Consider the following 13,823-nt stretch of genomic DNA (forward strand, 5'->3'; position numbering starts at 1 on the left):
AGCTGCCTGCTCTCAGGAGATCAGCTAGAGGGGCTCCATCCAGGGGCCTCTCTCTCTCTCTCTATCCCACTCTCTTGCTTTAACCCAACTCTCTTTTTCTCCCACTCTTTCACTCAATGCTCTCTCTCTCTCTTTCTGTGAGGATGTACAGGGTGAACCGTTCAACCCTCGACTCCTTGCCCACAGAACAAAGAAGCCCTCTTCATCAGAGAGCCTGTCCCCCTTTGCCTCAGTTGTCTGTTTATGAGAAGAGAGAAGGAGCCTCTAACTGGTCTCTACAGAACTGTGCACCAGCTAGCTCACTACCTTACCATGAATACTCAGATGGAAAGAGGTCTATACTAGCCTATGCAACAAGGACATAAGTAATGCAGGGGGTCAGATGCATATTCTAATCAACATCAAATAGAAAGAAGTACTATTAATAAATGAGGGATTATGCCTATTAAGTATTCACGCCCCTTTACTTTTTCTAAATGTTGTTGTTACAGCCTGAATTTAAAATGGATTAAATTGAGATTTTGTCTCACTGATCTACACACAATACCCCATAATGTCAAAGTGGAATTTTGTAGAAAGTTTTAGAAACATTTATAAAATTAAGCTGAAATGTCTTCAGTCAATAAATATTTAACCCTTTTGTTATGGCAAGCCTAAATAAGTTCAGGAGTAAAAATGTGCTTTAGAAATCACATAATTAGTTTCAGTAATAGTGGTTAACATGGTTTTGGAATAACTGCCCCATCTCTGTACCCCACACATACAATAATTATCTGTAAGGTACCTTAATCGAGTAGTGAATTTCAAGTACAAATTCAACCACAAAGAACAGGGAGGTTTTTCAATGCCTCGCAAAGAACGGCGCCGATTGGTAGATGTGTAAAAATAAAAAAAGCAGACACTCTTTGCGCATGGTATCTCTTTGCGCATGGTGAAGTTATTAATGACACTTTGGATGGTGTATCAATACACCCAGTCACTACAAAGATATAAGTGTCCTTCCTAACTCAGTTGCCAGAGAGGAAGGAAATTGCTCAGGGATTTTACCATGAGGCCAATGGTGATTTTTAAAACAGTTAGAGTTTAATGGCTGTGATGGGAGAAAACTGAGGATAGATCAAAAACCTTGTAGTTACTCCACAATAGTAAACTAATTGAGTGAAAAGAAGGAAGCCTGTACAGAATAAAAAATATTCCAAAACATGCATCCTGTTTGCAACAATGCACTTAAGTAATACTGCAAAAAAATATATAAGAAATGTACATTTTGTCCTGAATACCAAGCATTATGTTTGGGGCAAATCAAACTCAACACATCATGGAGTACTTCTCTTCATATTTTCAAGCATGGTGGTGGCTGCATCATGTTATGGGTATGCTTGTCATCGGCAAGGACTAGAGTGTGTTTGAGGATAAACAGAAAATGAATAAGCACACGCAAAATCCTAGAGGAAAACCTGGTTCAGTCTGCTTTCCAACAGACACTGGTAGACAAATTCACCATTCAGCAGGACAATAACCTAAAATACAAGGCCAAATCTACACTGGAAATGCTTACCAAGACGACACAGAATGTTCCTGAGTGGCCTAGTTACAGTTTGGACTTAAATCTGCTTTAAAATCTATGACAAGACTTGAAAATGGCTGTCTAGCAATGATCAACAATCAACTTAACAGAGCTTGAAGTAAATATTGTACAATCCAGGTGTGCAAAGCTCTTAGAGACTTACAAAGAAATACTCACACCTGTATTGACTCAGGGGTGTGAACACTTATGTGAATGAGATTCATTTTCAATAAATTAGCAAACATTTTTAAAAACATGTTTTCACTTTGTCATTATAGGGTATTGTATGTAGATTGGTGAGAACATTTTTTAATTCAGGCTGAAACAACAACATGTGGAATAAGTCAAGGGGTATTAATACTTTCTGAAAGCACTGTACATGTCAGATCATCTAGGTGGATCATAGCTGGGAACACAACTCTTCTAAGTAACAGGTCAGCTTGATACAACTCCCCTACTGTACAGGTATTTGGCCTGAGGACAGAGGGACAGGACACAGCAGGGATGTTTGAACAATTGCCAGGACATTGTCCTCACTCACGACACCAGCAGTTTATACAAACCCTAAACCCCTCCTTCCCCCGTGCTCACAGAGTGAACCCAGGGACAGACACATTCACAGAGTGAACCCAGGGACAGAAACATTCACAGAGTGAACCCAGGGACAGACACATTCACAGAGTGAACCCAGGGACAGAAACATTCACAGAGTGAACCCAGGGACAGACACATTCACAGAGTGAACCCAGGGACAGACACATTCACAGAGTGAACCCAGGGACAGACACATTCACAGAGTGAACCCAGGGACAGAAACATTCTCTCGCTCTCTTTCCCCCTGCTCTCTCTCCCTCCCCAGGCCCCATACAGTGAGCTATCTTCGTCTATGCCCTCACTGTGGCTGAGTGTACCCCCACACTGGCTGAGTGTACCCCCACACTGGCTGAGTGCAGAGGTAGTGGTCTGTGTCTCTGATTGCTATTTGTATTCCTGTTAAGACTCCAGCCGACTGCAGTGTGTGATAATGTTGCAATCTTTTTTGTTGTGTTTCTGATTTCCCACTTCGGACCATTTCACAGGTTTAGGAATGACTATTCTCCTCTGGGGAATGGCAGATCCTAGATCAGCAATCGTACTCTGAGACGCTTTATGAATTCGGGTTCTGGTTCCGAAGTATCAGTGGATCTTAACCTGCAGCCTAGACTAGAGCCTATACTTGAGTTTCTCCTTGGGTTTTTCTGTCTGTACTTTTCTATTGTCCAGCCTGTTTGATAACGTTCTAATTGGAGCCAGTGGCCTGCAGAAGATGACATCTGAAACCTGCACTGTTTCCAATAATAGCTGCCTAGTTGCCCAGGCCTGTAACTGGAAGCAGTGTGGGGCACAGGAAACTAGCAGCGGCTCCACCATTATGGATCTGTTCTGAAGAAACTTCCATAGACAAAACGAGCTGCAGGGTTAATCATGTCCTGTTTGGGGTGCGATCAAACACCCCAGTTTCCATCCTGTGTGTGAAAGATAAGATGAAAGCTCCTTATAAAAAGTCCCAAATGGCACTCTATTCTCTATATAGTGCTTTACAAAACCATAGGACTCTGGTCAAAAGTAGTGCACTATATAGGGAATAGGGTGCAATTTGGGACTCAAACTGGATCCTCACATACTTACATTTCCACAGAGACTTCCCCTTGGCTTTCATAATATTTCATAATATTTGGGTTTATTTCTGGCCTCTACCGTTGATATGATTAGAGATTTCATGCGGAGCTCATTGTCTCATTTCCTGCTTTTAATTGTTCGTACTGTGTGTCCGTAGATCAAATAGGAGCTTTTGTCTCACCGGATAATTGTTGGCACTTTGTGTCTTATGCGCCTATGTCTCCATCTCTCTCTCCCTCTCTGTCTGTCTCTCTCTGTCTCGCTCTCCCTCTCTCTGTCTCTCTCCATCTCTCTCTCTCTCCCTCTCTGTCTGTCAGTCTCTCTGTATGTCTCCATCTCTTTCTCCCTCTCTCTGTCTGTCTTTCTCTGTCTCTCTCTGTCTCTCTCTTTCTCTCCATCTCTCTCCCTCTCTATGTCTCTCTGTCTGTCTCCATCTCTTTCTCCCTCTCTGTCTGTCTCTCTCTCCATCTCTCGCTCTCTTTTTCTCTGTCTCTCTCAACTTAGTTAAATTCAAAGGGCTTTATTGGCATGGGAAACATTTGACTTTTTTTCCCATATTTTGTTACTTTTCAGGCTTGTTTTAAAATTGATTAAATCATTATTTATCCTCAGCAATCTACACACAATACCCCATAATGACAAAATGAAAGCAGTTTTTTTTAGATAATTTAGCAAATGTATATAAAAATTTAAAAAATAAATAAATATATATAAACAGTGGGGCAAAAAAGTATTTAGTCAGCCACCAATTGTGCAAGTTCTCCCACTTAAAAAGATGAGAGAGGCCTGTAATTTTCATCATAGGTACACTTCAACTATGACTGACAAAATGAGAAAAAAAATCCAGAAAATCACATTGTAGAATTTTTATGAATTTATTTGCAAATTATGGTGGAAAATAAGTATTTGGTCACCTACAAACAAGCAAGATTTCTGGCTCTCACAGACCTGTAACTTCTTCTTTAAGAGGCTCCTCTGTCCTCCACTCGTTACCTGTATTAATGGCACCTGTTTGAACTTGTTATCAGTATAAAAGACACCTGTCCACAACCTCACACAGTCACACTCCAAACTCCACAATGGCCAAGACCAAAGAGCTATCAAAGGACACCAGAAACAAAATTGTAGACCTGCACCAGGCTGGGAAGACTGAATCTGCAATAGGTAAGCAGCTTGGTTTGAAGAAATCAACTGTGGGAGCAATTATTAGGAAATGGAAGACATACAAGACCACTGATAATCTCCCTCGATCTGGGGCTCCACGCAAGATCTCACCCCGTGGGGTCAAAATGATCACAAGAATGGTGAGCAAAAATCCCAGAACCACACGGGGGGACCTAGTAAATGACCTGCAGAGAGCTGGGACCAAAGTAACAAAGCCTACCATCAGTAACACACTACTCCGCCAGGGACTCAAATCCTGCAGTGCCAGATGTGTCCCCCTGCTTAAGCCAGTACATGTCCAGGCCCGTCTGAAGTTTGCTAGAGAGCATTTGGATGATCCAGAAGAAGATTGGGAGAATGTCATATGGTCAGATGAAACCAAAATATAACTTTTTGGTAAAAACTCAACTCCTCATGTTTGGAGAACAAAGAATGCTGAGTTGCATCCAAAGAACACCATACCTACTGTGAAGCATGGGGGTGGAAACATCATGCTTTGGGGCTGTTTTTCTGCAAAGGGACCAGGACGACTGATCCGTGTAAAGGAAAGAATGAATGGGGCCATGTATCGTGAGATTTTGAGTGAAAACCTCCTTCCATCAGCAAGGGCATTGAAGATGAAACGTGGCTGGGTCTTTCAGCATGACAATGATCCCAAACACACCGCCCGGGCAACGAAGGAGTGGCTTCGTAAGAAGCATTTCAAGTTCCTGGAGTGGCCTAGCCAGTCTCCAGATCTCAACCCCATAGAAAATCTTTGGAGGAAGTTGAAAGTCTGTGTTGCCCAGCAACAGCCCCAAAACATCACTGCTCTAGAGGAGATCTGCATGGAGGAATGGGCCAAAATACCAGCAACAGTGTCTGAAAACCTTGTGAAGACTTACAGAAAACGTTTGACCTCTGTCATTGCCAACAAAGTATTGAGATAAACTTTTGTTATTGACCAAATACTTATTTTCCACCATAATTTGCAAATAAATTCATTAAAAATCCTACAATGTGATTTTCTGGATTTTTTTGTCTCATTTTGTCTGTCATAGTTGAAGTGATGAATAATGAAAATTACAGGCCTCTCTCATCTTTTTAAGTGGGAGAACTTGCACAGTTGGTGGCTGACTAAATACTTTTTTGCCCCACTGTATATATGCACACACCTTATTTACATAAGTATTCAGACCCTTTGCTATGAGACTCGAAATTGCGCTCAGGTGCATCCTGTTTTCATTGATCATCCTTGAGATGTTTCTACAACTTGATTGGAGTCCACATCTGGTCCATTCAATTGTTTGGACATGATTTGAAAAGGCACACACCTGTCTATATAAAGGTCCCACAGTTGACAGTGCATGTCAGAGCAAAAGCCAAGCCATGAGGTCAAAGGAATTGTCCGTAGAGCTCTGAGACAGGATTGTGTCAAGGTACAGGTCTGGGGAAGGGTACCAAAACATTTTTGCAGCATTAAATGTCCCCAAGAACACAGTGGCCTCCATCATTGTTAAATGGAAGAAGTTGGAACAAGCAAAACTTTTCCTAGGGCTGGTCGCCCGCTAAAACTCAGGGGAGAAGGGCCTTGTGATATTTCAGTTTTTTATTTTTATACATTTGCAAAACAGTTTTTGCTTTATTATGGTGTATTGTGTATAGATTGATGAGGGGATAAAAAACTATTTAATCAATTTTAGAATAAGGCTGTGACCTAACAAAATGTGGAAAAAGACAAAGGGTCTGAATACTTTCTGAAGGCACTGTATGTCTCCCTCTCTCTGTGTGTGTCTCTCTCTCTTCCTCTCTCTCCCTCTCTCTTGCTCTCTATTGCTCTCTCACTTTCTCTCTCCCTTTCTCTCTCGTTCTCACTTTCTCTCTGTATGTCTCTGTAGTTCTGTCTCTCTCTCTCTCTCTCTCTCTCTCTCTCTCTGGAAAGAGCCTTTTTAGATGATATTTCACAACATAGTGGGGAGTCGAGTGTGATTTTATTTAAAGTGAAATGCCAGTTAGTTTAGTGACTGAAGTGATTGCCATGAGAGTTACACTTAATGAAAAGAATAGCACATCAAAATCCCGTTATGGAAAATCCTTATTCAACGGAAAACATTTTAAATCATTTTGAAAAGCAATCAAAAACCTTTCTCATACCCAGTCACTAAAGAGTTAGTGGGTTTTCTCATTTAAGGATCTCTGGGTGTATCTATGAAAACTATCAAATTGACTGCAATTGGCATCATCACCTTCATTCATTTATAGTCTTGGCAGAACAAGAGCTTGAGTTTGGTCTGTATAGCAGCCAGACTGGAGTGTCTGCCCCAGAGAGAGATTACAGAGAAGATTTTAATCCTCTTGAAATTAGTCATTGATCGACTATGTGGCTAATTTATAAATGTTCATGTAATGTGGATTGTACAACATTGTGTCAAAAGAACTAGAGGCTTGCAAAGGATACCTTGTCTCTTTTCTTCTCATTATAACATTAGGATGTGGGTAAATAACTGTGATTCCCTTAAAAAGGGGAGAATCTGAGATTTCCAAAATGCCAGAAATATTACTGTACTCCTTATATTCAGTAAATGCCATTAATATTTCAATCAGAAAACAGATGAATAACAGCAAAATAGAAAAATAGAGCTTCTGATGTAATCAAAGCAAAAGCCTACATGAGAGTAAACATTATTGTTTCTAGTTGAGGTTATTTACAATTTAAATGCCTTGGCTTGCTGGCTGCGCATCTGTTTAAAAGACTGAAGAGTGACTGAAGTGACTGCCCAGGAGGTGTGTGGGAGAGCCAGGCAGATCAGCTCAATCAGACTGCACAACTGAAAGGCATTATTCTTCCAATTAGAGGATTGCATTACATATTCTGAAAGCCATGCATGCTTATGATTGGACTAAACAGATGAAAAGGAGCTTTGTGTCAAATTAAATGTCCATTAGTTTCACATGGAATTCTCGTCTTGTCAACTAAAATTAAAACTCATTTGTTTTTCCATGGCATCTCGTCACGTCGTCATTAGTTTTCCGTCAGGGAAAATAGGTCATTGACAAATATTTATCGTAAAGTTATTGTTGCCGAGATGAACACTTTCCCAGTGGTTTAATGAGGAGTCTCATATCATCATATTCACAACAGAATTGAAGAATTGAAGGTTTAATGAAGGTTTTAAGGGTTAACAATAGACAGGGAGTTCAGACTCAGCCTGCAGTCACAGTATGGAGGGAGGAAGGAAGGCCCCACCCTATAGTTGTTTACAACCCTCTCACTGTCTGGCATAGCTCCCACTCAGCCATGCTGAACTTGTTTACAACTACAGCCAACCAATCAGCAGGCTCACAGCCCCCCCCCCCCCCCCCCCCCCCCCCCCCCCCCCCCCCCCCCGTTCAACACCACAGAGCCAATCAGAATGCTCACCTCTTATTCAGTCATATGATGCCTCTGATAAGAGCAAGTCTCTTGATCCAGCCCCTACCCCTCGTACCTGGAGGTGGGAATGGGATTGGGATAACATGGAAATGATATGGGAATGAGGTGAGTCGCTCCCCATAATTTCAGGATGACTCATTCTGGGTACTTTGAGCGGCAGGGAGCATTGTTATAACCAGGACCCAACGTCAGCGAGAAGAGGCCGGGACATGTGTGTGTGTGTGGTTTTCATCTGTGGATGGAAAAGCCCATGAGCATTACAGGAGCTTCAGTGGCTCTTTTGCCTCTGGAGAGAGTTGCCGTAATCTGGGAGTGTGTGTGTGCATAGGGAATCTCTTCTACTTTGGACAGGGTATTCATTGCGGTAAGAAAGAAAGAAAGACAGGAGGACAGGAAGGAGGACAGGTAAGTGAAAGATTCTCAGGTGATACAGTTGCTTGTGTGCTGGTCTTAGGTTTCCAGTTTGTTTGCGTGAGCAAATTTGATTGAACTGTATCAATGTTAGATGGGATCAATGAAATAGGTTGTTGTTGTCATGGCCGTGTGTTGACTTCATGTAAGGACATTGTTGCTTTCTTTACTCTGTATCATGTGGGTGAGAGTCTCTCTTTACTCTGTATCAGATGGGTGAGAGTCTCTCTTTACTCTGTATCAGATGGGTGAGAGTCTCTCTTTACTCTGTATCAGATGGGTGACAGTCTCTCTTTACTCTGTATCAGATGGGTGAGAGTCTCTCTTTACTCTGTATCAGATGGGTGACAGTCTCTCTTTACTCTGTATCAGATGGGTGAGAGTCTCTCTTTACTCTGTATCAGATGGGTGAGAGTCTCTCTTTACTCTGTATCAGATGGGTGAGAGTCTATCTTTACTCTGTATCAGATGGGTGACAGTCTCTCTTTACTCTGTATCAGATGGGTGACAGTCTCTCTTTACTCTGTATCAGATGGGTGAGAGTCTCTCTTTACTCTGTATCAGATGGGTGAGAGTCTCTCTTTACTCTGTGTATCAGATGGGTGAGAGTCTCTCTTTACTCTGTATCAGATGGGTGACAGTCTCTCTTTACTCTGTATCAGATGGGTGAGAGTCTCTCTTTACTCTGTATCAGATGGGTGACAGTCTCTCTTTACTCTGTATCAGATGGGTGACAGTCTCTCTTTACTCTGTATCAGATGGGTGAGAGTCTCTATTTACTCTGTATCAGATGGGTGACAGTCTCTCTTTACTCTGTATCAGATGGGTGACAGTCTCTCTTTACTCTATATCAGATGGGTGACAGTCTCTCTTTACTCTGTATCAGATGGGTGAGAGTCTCTCTTTACTCTGTATCAGATGGGTGAGAGTCTCTCTTTACTCTGTATCAGATGGGTGAGAGTCTCTCTTTACTCTGTATCAGATGGGTGAGAGTCTCTCTTTACTCTGTATCAGATGGGTGACAGTCTCTCTTTACTCTGTATCAGATGGGTGAGAGTCTCTCTTTACTCTGTATCAGATGGGTGACAGTCTCTCTTTACTCTGTATCAGATGGGTGACAGTCTCTCTTTACTCTGTATCAGATGGGTGACAGTCTCTCTTTACTCTGTATCAGATGGGTGACAGTCTCTCTTTACTCTGTATCAGATGGGTGAGAGTCTCTCTTTACTCTGTATCAGATGGGTGACAGTCTCTCTTTACTCTGTATCAGATGGGTGACAGTCTCTCTTTACTCTGTATCAGATGGGTGACAGTCTCTCTTTACTCTATATCAGATGGGTGAGAGTCTCTCTTTACTCTGTATCAGATGGGTGAGAGTCTCTCTTTACTCTGTGTATCAGATGGGTGACAGTCTCTCTTTACTCTGTATCAGATGGGTTACAGTCTCTCTTTACTCTGTATCAGATGGGTGACAGTCTCTCTTTACTCTGTATCAGATGGGTGAGAGTCTCTCTTTACTCTGTATCAGATGGGTGACAGTCTCTCTTTACTCTGTATCAGATGGGTGAGAGTCTCTCTTTACTCTGTATCAGATGGGTGACAGTCTCTCTTTACTCTGTATCAGATGGGTGACAGTCTCTCTTTACTCTGTATCAGATGGGTGAGAGTCTCTCTTTACTCTGTATCAGATGGGTGACAGTCTCTCTTTACTCTGTATCAGATGGGTGACAGTCTCTCTTTACTCTGTATCAGATGGGTGACAGTCTCTCTTTACTCTGTAACAGATGGGTGAGAGTCTCTCTTTACTCTGTATCAGATGGGTGAGAGTCTCTCTTTACTCTGTATCAGATGGGTGAGAGTCTCTCTTTACTCTGTATCAGATGGGTGAGAGTCTCTCTTTACTCTGTATCAGATGGGTGACAGTCTCTCTTTACTCTGTATCAGATGGGTGAGAGTCTCTCTTTACTCTGTATCAGATGGGTGACAGTCTCTCTTTACTCTGTATCAGATGGGTGACAGTCTCTCTTTACTCTGTATCAGATGGGTGACAGTCTCTCTTTACTCTGTATCAGATGGGTGACAGTCTCTCTTTACTCTGTATCAGATGCGTGAGAGTCTCTCTTTACTCTGTATCAGATGGGTGACAGTCTCTCTTTACTCTGTATCAGATGGGTGACAGTCTCTCTTTACTCTGTATCAGATGGGTGACAGTCTCTCTTTACTCTATATCAGATGGGTGAGAGTCTCTCTTTACTCTGTATCAGATGGGTGAGAGTCTCTCTTTACTCTGTGTATCAGATGGGTGAGAGTCTCTCTTTACTCTGTATCAGATGGGTGACAGTCTCTCTTTACTCTGTATCAGATGGGTGACAGTCTCTCTTTACTCTGTATCAGATGGGTGACAGTCTCTCTTTACTCTGTATCAGATGGGTGAGAGTCTCTCTTTACTCTGTATCAGATGGGTGACAGTCTCTCTTTACTCTGTATCAGATGGGTGACAGTCTCTCTTTACTCTGTATCAGATGGGTGACAGTCTCCCTTTACTCTGTATCAGATGGGTGAGAGTCTCTCTTTACTCTGTATCAGATGGGTGAGAGTCTCTCTTTACTCTGTATCAGATGGGTGAGAGTCTCTCTTTACTCTGTATCAGATGGGTGAGAGTCTCTCTTTACTCTGTATCAGATGGGTGACAGTCTCTCTTTACTCTGTATCAGATGGGTGAGAGTCTCTCTTTACTCTGTATCAGATGGGTGACAGTCTCTCTTTACTCTGTATCAGATGGGTGACAGTCTCTCTTTACTCTGTATCAGATGGGTGACAGTCTCTCTTTACTCTGTATCAGATGGGTGAGAGTCTCTCTTTACTCTGTATCAGATGGGTGACAGTCTCTCTTTACTCTGTATCAGATGGGTGACAGTCTCTCTTTACTCTGTATCAGATGGGTGACAGTCTCTCTTTACTCTGTATCAGATGGGTGACAGTCTCTCTTTACTCTGTATCAGATGGGTGAGAGTCTCTCTTTACTCTGTATCAGATGGGTGACAGTCTGTTACTGCTACTGTATGCATTTCACTGTTTCCCTGGTGCACTGTTGTGTGTGTGTGTGTGTGTGTGTGTGTGTGTGTGTGTGTGTGTGTGTGTGTGTGTGTGTGTGTGTGTGTGTGTGTGTGTGTGTGTGTGTGTGTGACTGCAGGTGGACCCATCTGGAGAGAAACTGCTATTTTAGGCCAGCTAATGGTCAGACTAAGGTGGCAGTTGAAACATTTCATCTGCTGGCAAGAACCCCAGCGCTAACCGCTAACAACCCTCCTGTCTTTCCAGCTGAATGTGTGTGACCATACTGGTCTGTCCCCCTGCCTCACCACAGGGGTGTGTTCTGTCCTCCTGTTCACTGGTGGTAGACATACATCTAATCTGTCGGTTAATAACATGGAAACTGAACACACTGACCAGCAGGGCCCACGGCTCCCAGATGACCAGTGGACTGTAGTAGAGATGATGTCTAGTACACACACACACATCCTGGCCCCTGGGGAGAGAGAGCTGCTCAGTTTGGCCTGTGTGTTGATTTGATACTGGCCGGGCATCTGACAGCCCAGCCATGTGTGTGTGTTTTCCCCTGCCTGAAGCCACGGACCAGACCCCAGCTTAGACCGGGAGATTCTCTGATTACAAAGAGCAGTTTCAGTCAGCACTGCAGTGCACACTGTCTGTCTGTGACTTGCTGTTGACTAGAGCCATTGGCTCTGTGTACGCCTGGATGAAAAAATGAAAGCAGTGCACTTTAGGCGCCCCTGCTATAACCTTGAGTTCGTACTGTACCCGGCGCTGTGTTGCAATGCCCACCATCCATTCTCAAATTGACTGCACTGCTGCCAAGCCTTGTATCCATTACAGTTGTGTTGTTAAGTGTATTTGGAACACGTCTTTTTATTCTCCAGACCATGTCTTTAAAGCTCACACGCTAAACCACATATTTGTAGCATTTCATTGTAGGCCAAATACATTAACAAGTAGCCTGTTTTCCATCATTTTCAGTGCTTAGTCACTGTGTGTGTCCCAAATGGAACCCTATTCCCTATATAGTGCACTACTTTTGATCAGAGCCCTATGGGCCCTAGTCAGAAGTAGTGTGACATGCAAAAGGGTGCTGTTTGGGATATAGCCACTCTCTCACTTCTACAATGGGAGGTTATTTCGGGCTTTTCTAGCCACATTGAGGGAACAGTGCTGCTGACACAAGCTGGATGAATGCATGTTGTATATCCACCCAACAGATCCACACTAGTTATAGTATATCCACCCATCAGATCCACACTAGTTATAGTATATCCACCCATCAGATCCACACTAGTTATAGTATATCCACCCAACAGATCCACACTAGTTATAGTATATCCACCCAACAGATCCACACTAGTTATAGTATATCCACCCAACAGATCCACACTAGTTATAGTATATCCACCCAACAGACCCACACTAGTTATAGTATATCCACCCAACAGATCCACACTAGTTATAGTATATCCGCCCAACAGATCCACACGAGTTATAGTATATCCACCCAACAGATCCACACTAGTTATAGTATATCCGCCCAACAGATCCACATGAGTTATAGCATATCCACCCAACAGATCCACACTAGTTATAGTATATCCACCCAACAGATCCACATTAGTTATAGTATATCCACCCTACAGATCCACACTAGTTATAGTATATCCACCCAACAGATCCACACTAGTTATAGTATATCCACCCAACAGATCCACACTAGTTATAGTATATCCACCCAACAGACCCACACTAGTTATAGTATATCCACCCAACAGATCCACACTAGTTATAGTATATTCACCTTACAGATCCACACTAGTTATAGTATATCCACCCAACAGATCCACACTAGTTATAGTATATCCACCCATCAGATCCACACTAGTTATAGTATATCCACCCAACAGATCCACACTAGTTATAGTATATTCACCTTACAGATCCACACTAGTTATAGTATATCCACCCAACAGATCCACATTAGTTATAGTATATCCACCCAACAGATCCACACGAGTTATAGTATATCCACCCAACAGATCCACACTAGTTATAGTATATCCACCCAACAGATCCACACGAGTTATAGTATATTCACCCAACAGATCCACACTAGTTATAGTATATCCACCCAACAGATCCACACTAGTTATAGTATATCCACCCAACAGATCCACACGAGTTATAGTATATTCACCCAACAGATCCACACGAGTTATAGTATATTCACCCAACAGATCCACACTAGTTGTTAGATTGTATTCTATCTGGAGCCTGGATGTGTGACTGACTACTACAGATTGCTCTTTGTATAATATATTTCCAGATGCATTCACCAGTCCAGATACACCATTGAGATTATAGTGAGACGCGGTGGGCCAAGTAGCTGTTAATGTTTTCCTTGGAGTTCTTTGCCACTTTTCCATTTGTGAAAGAAGGAAAGACTGATGTGTTACATGTTGTCACACCTTGCTGCATTGTGCAATATGGATGAGAACCCTTTTCACACCTCCCAACTTGCTGATACAATTTTCACCACTACGCATC

General features: G+C 42.5%; 1 protein-coding gene across 20 annotated transcripts in view; it reads left to right on the plus strand.

Moving 5' to 3' along the window:
* ptk2aa (protein tyrosine kinase 2aa) overlaps window positions 1-13,823 on the plus strand; it is a 176,462-nt gene that overhangs the window by 83,964 nt on the left and 78,675 nt on the right. The window lies entirely within an intron of this gene.

Source organism: Oncorhynchus mykiss, chromosome 32, assembly GCF_013265735.2.
Source record: "Oncorhynchus mykiss isolate Arlee chromosome 32, USDA_OmykA_1.1, whole genome shotgun sequence".
NCBI classification, from domain to species: Eukaryota; Metazoa; Chordata; class Actinopteri; order Salmoniformes; family Salmonidae; genus Oncorhynchus; species Oncorhynchus mykiss.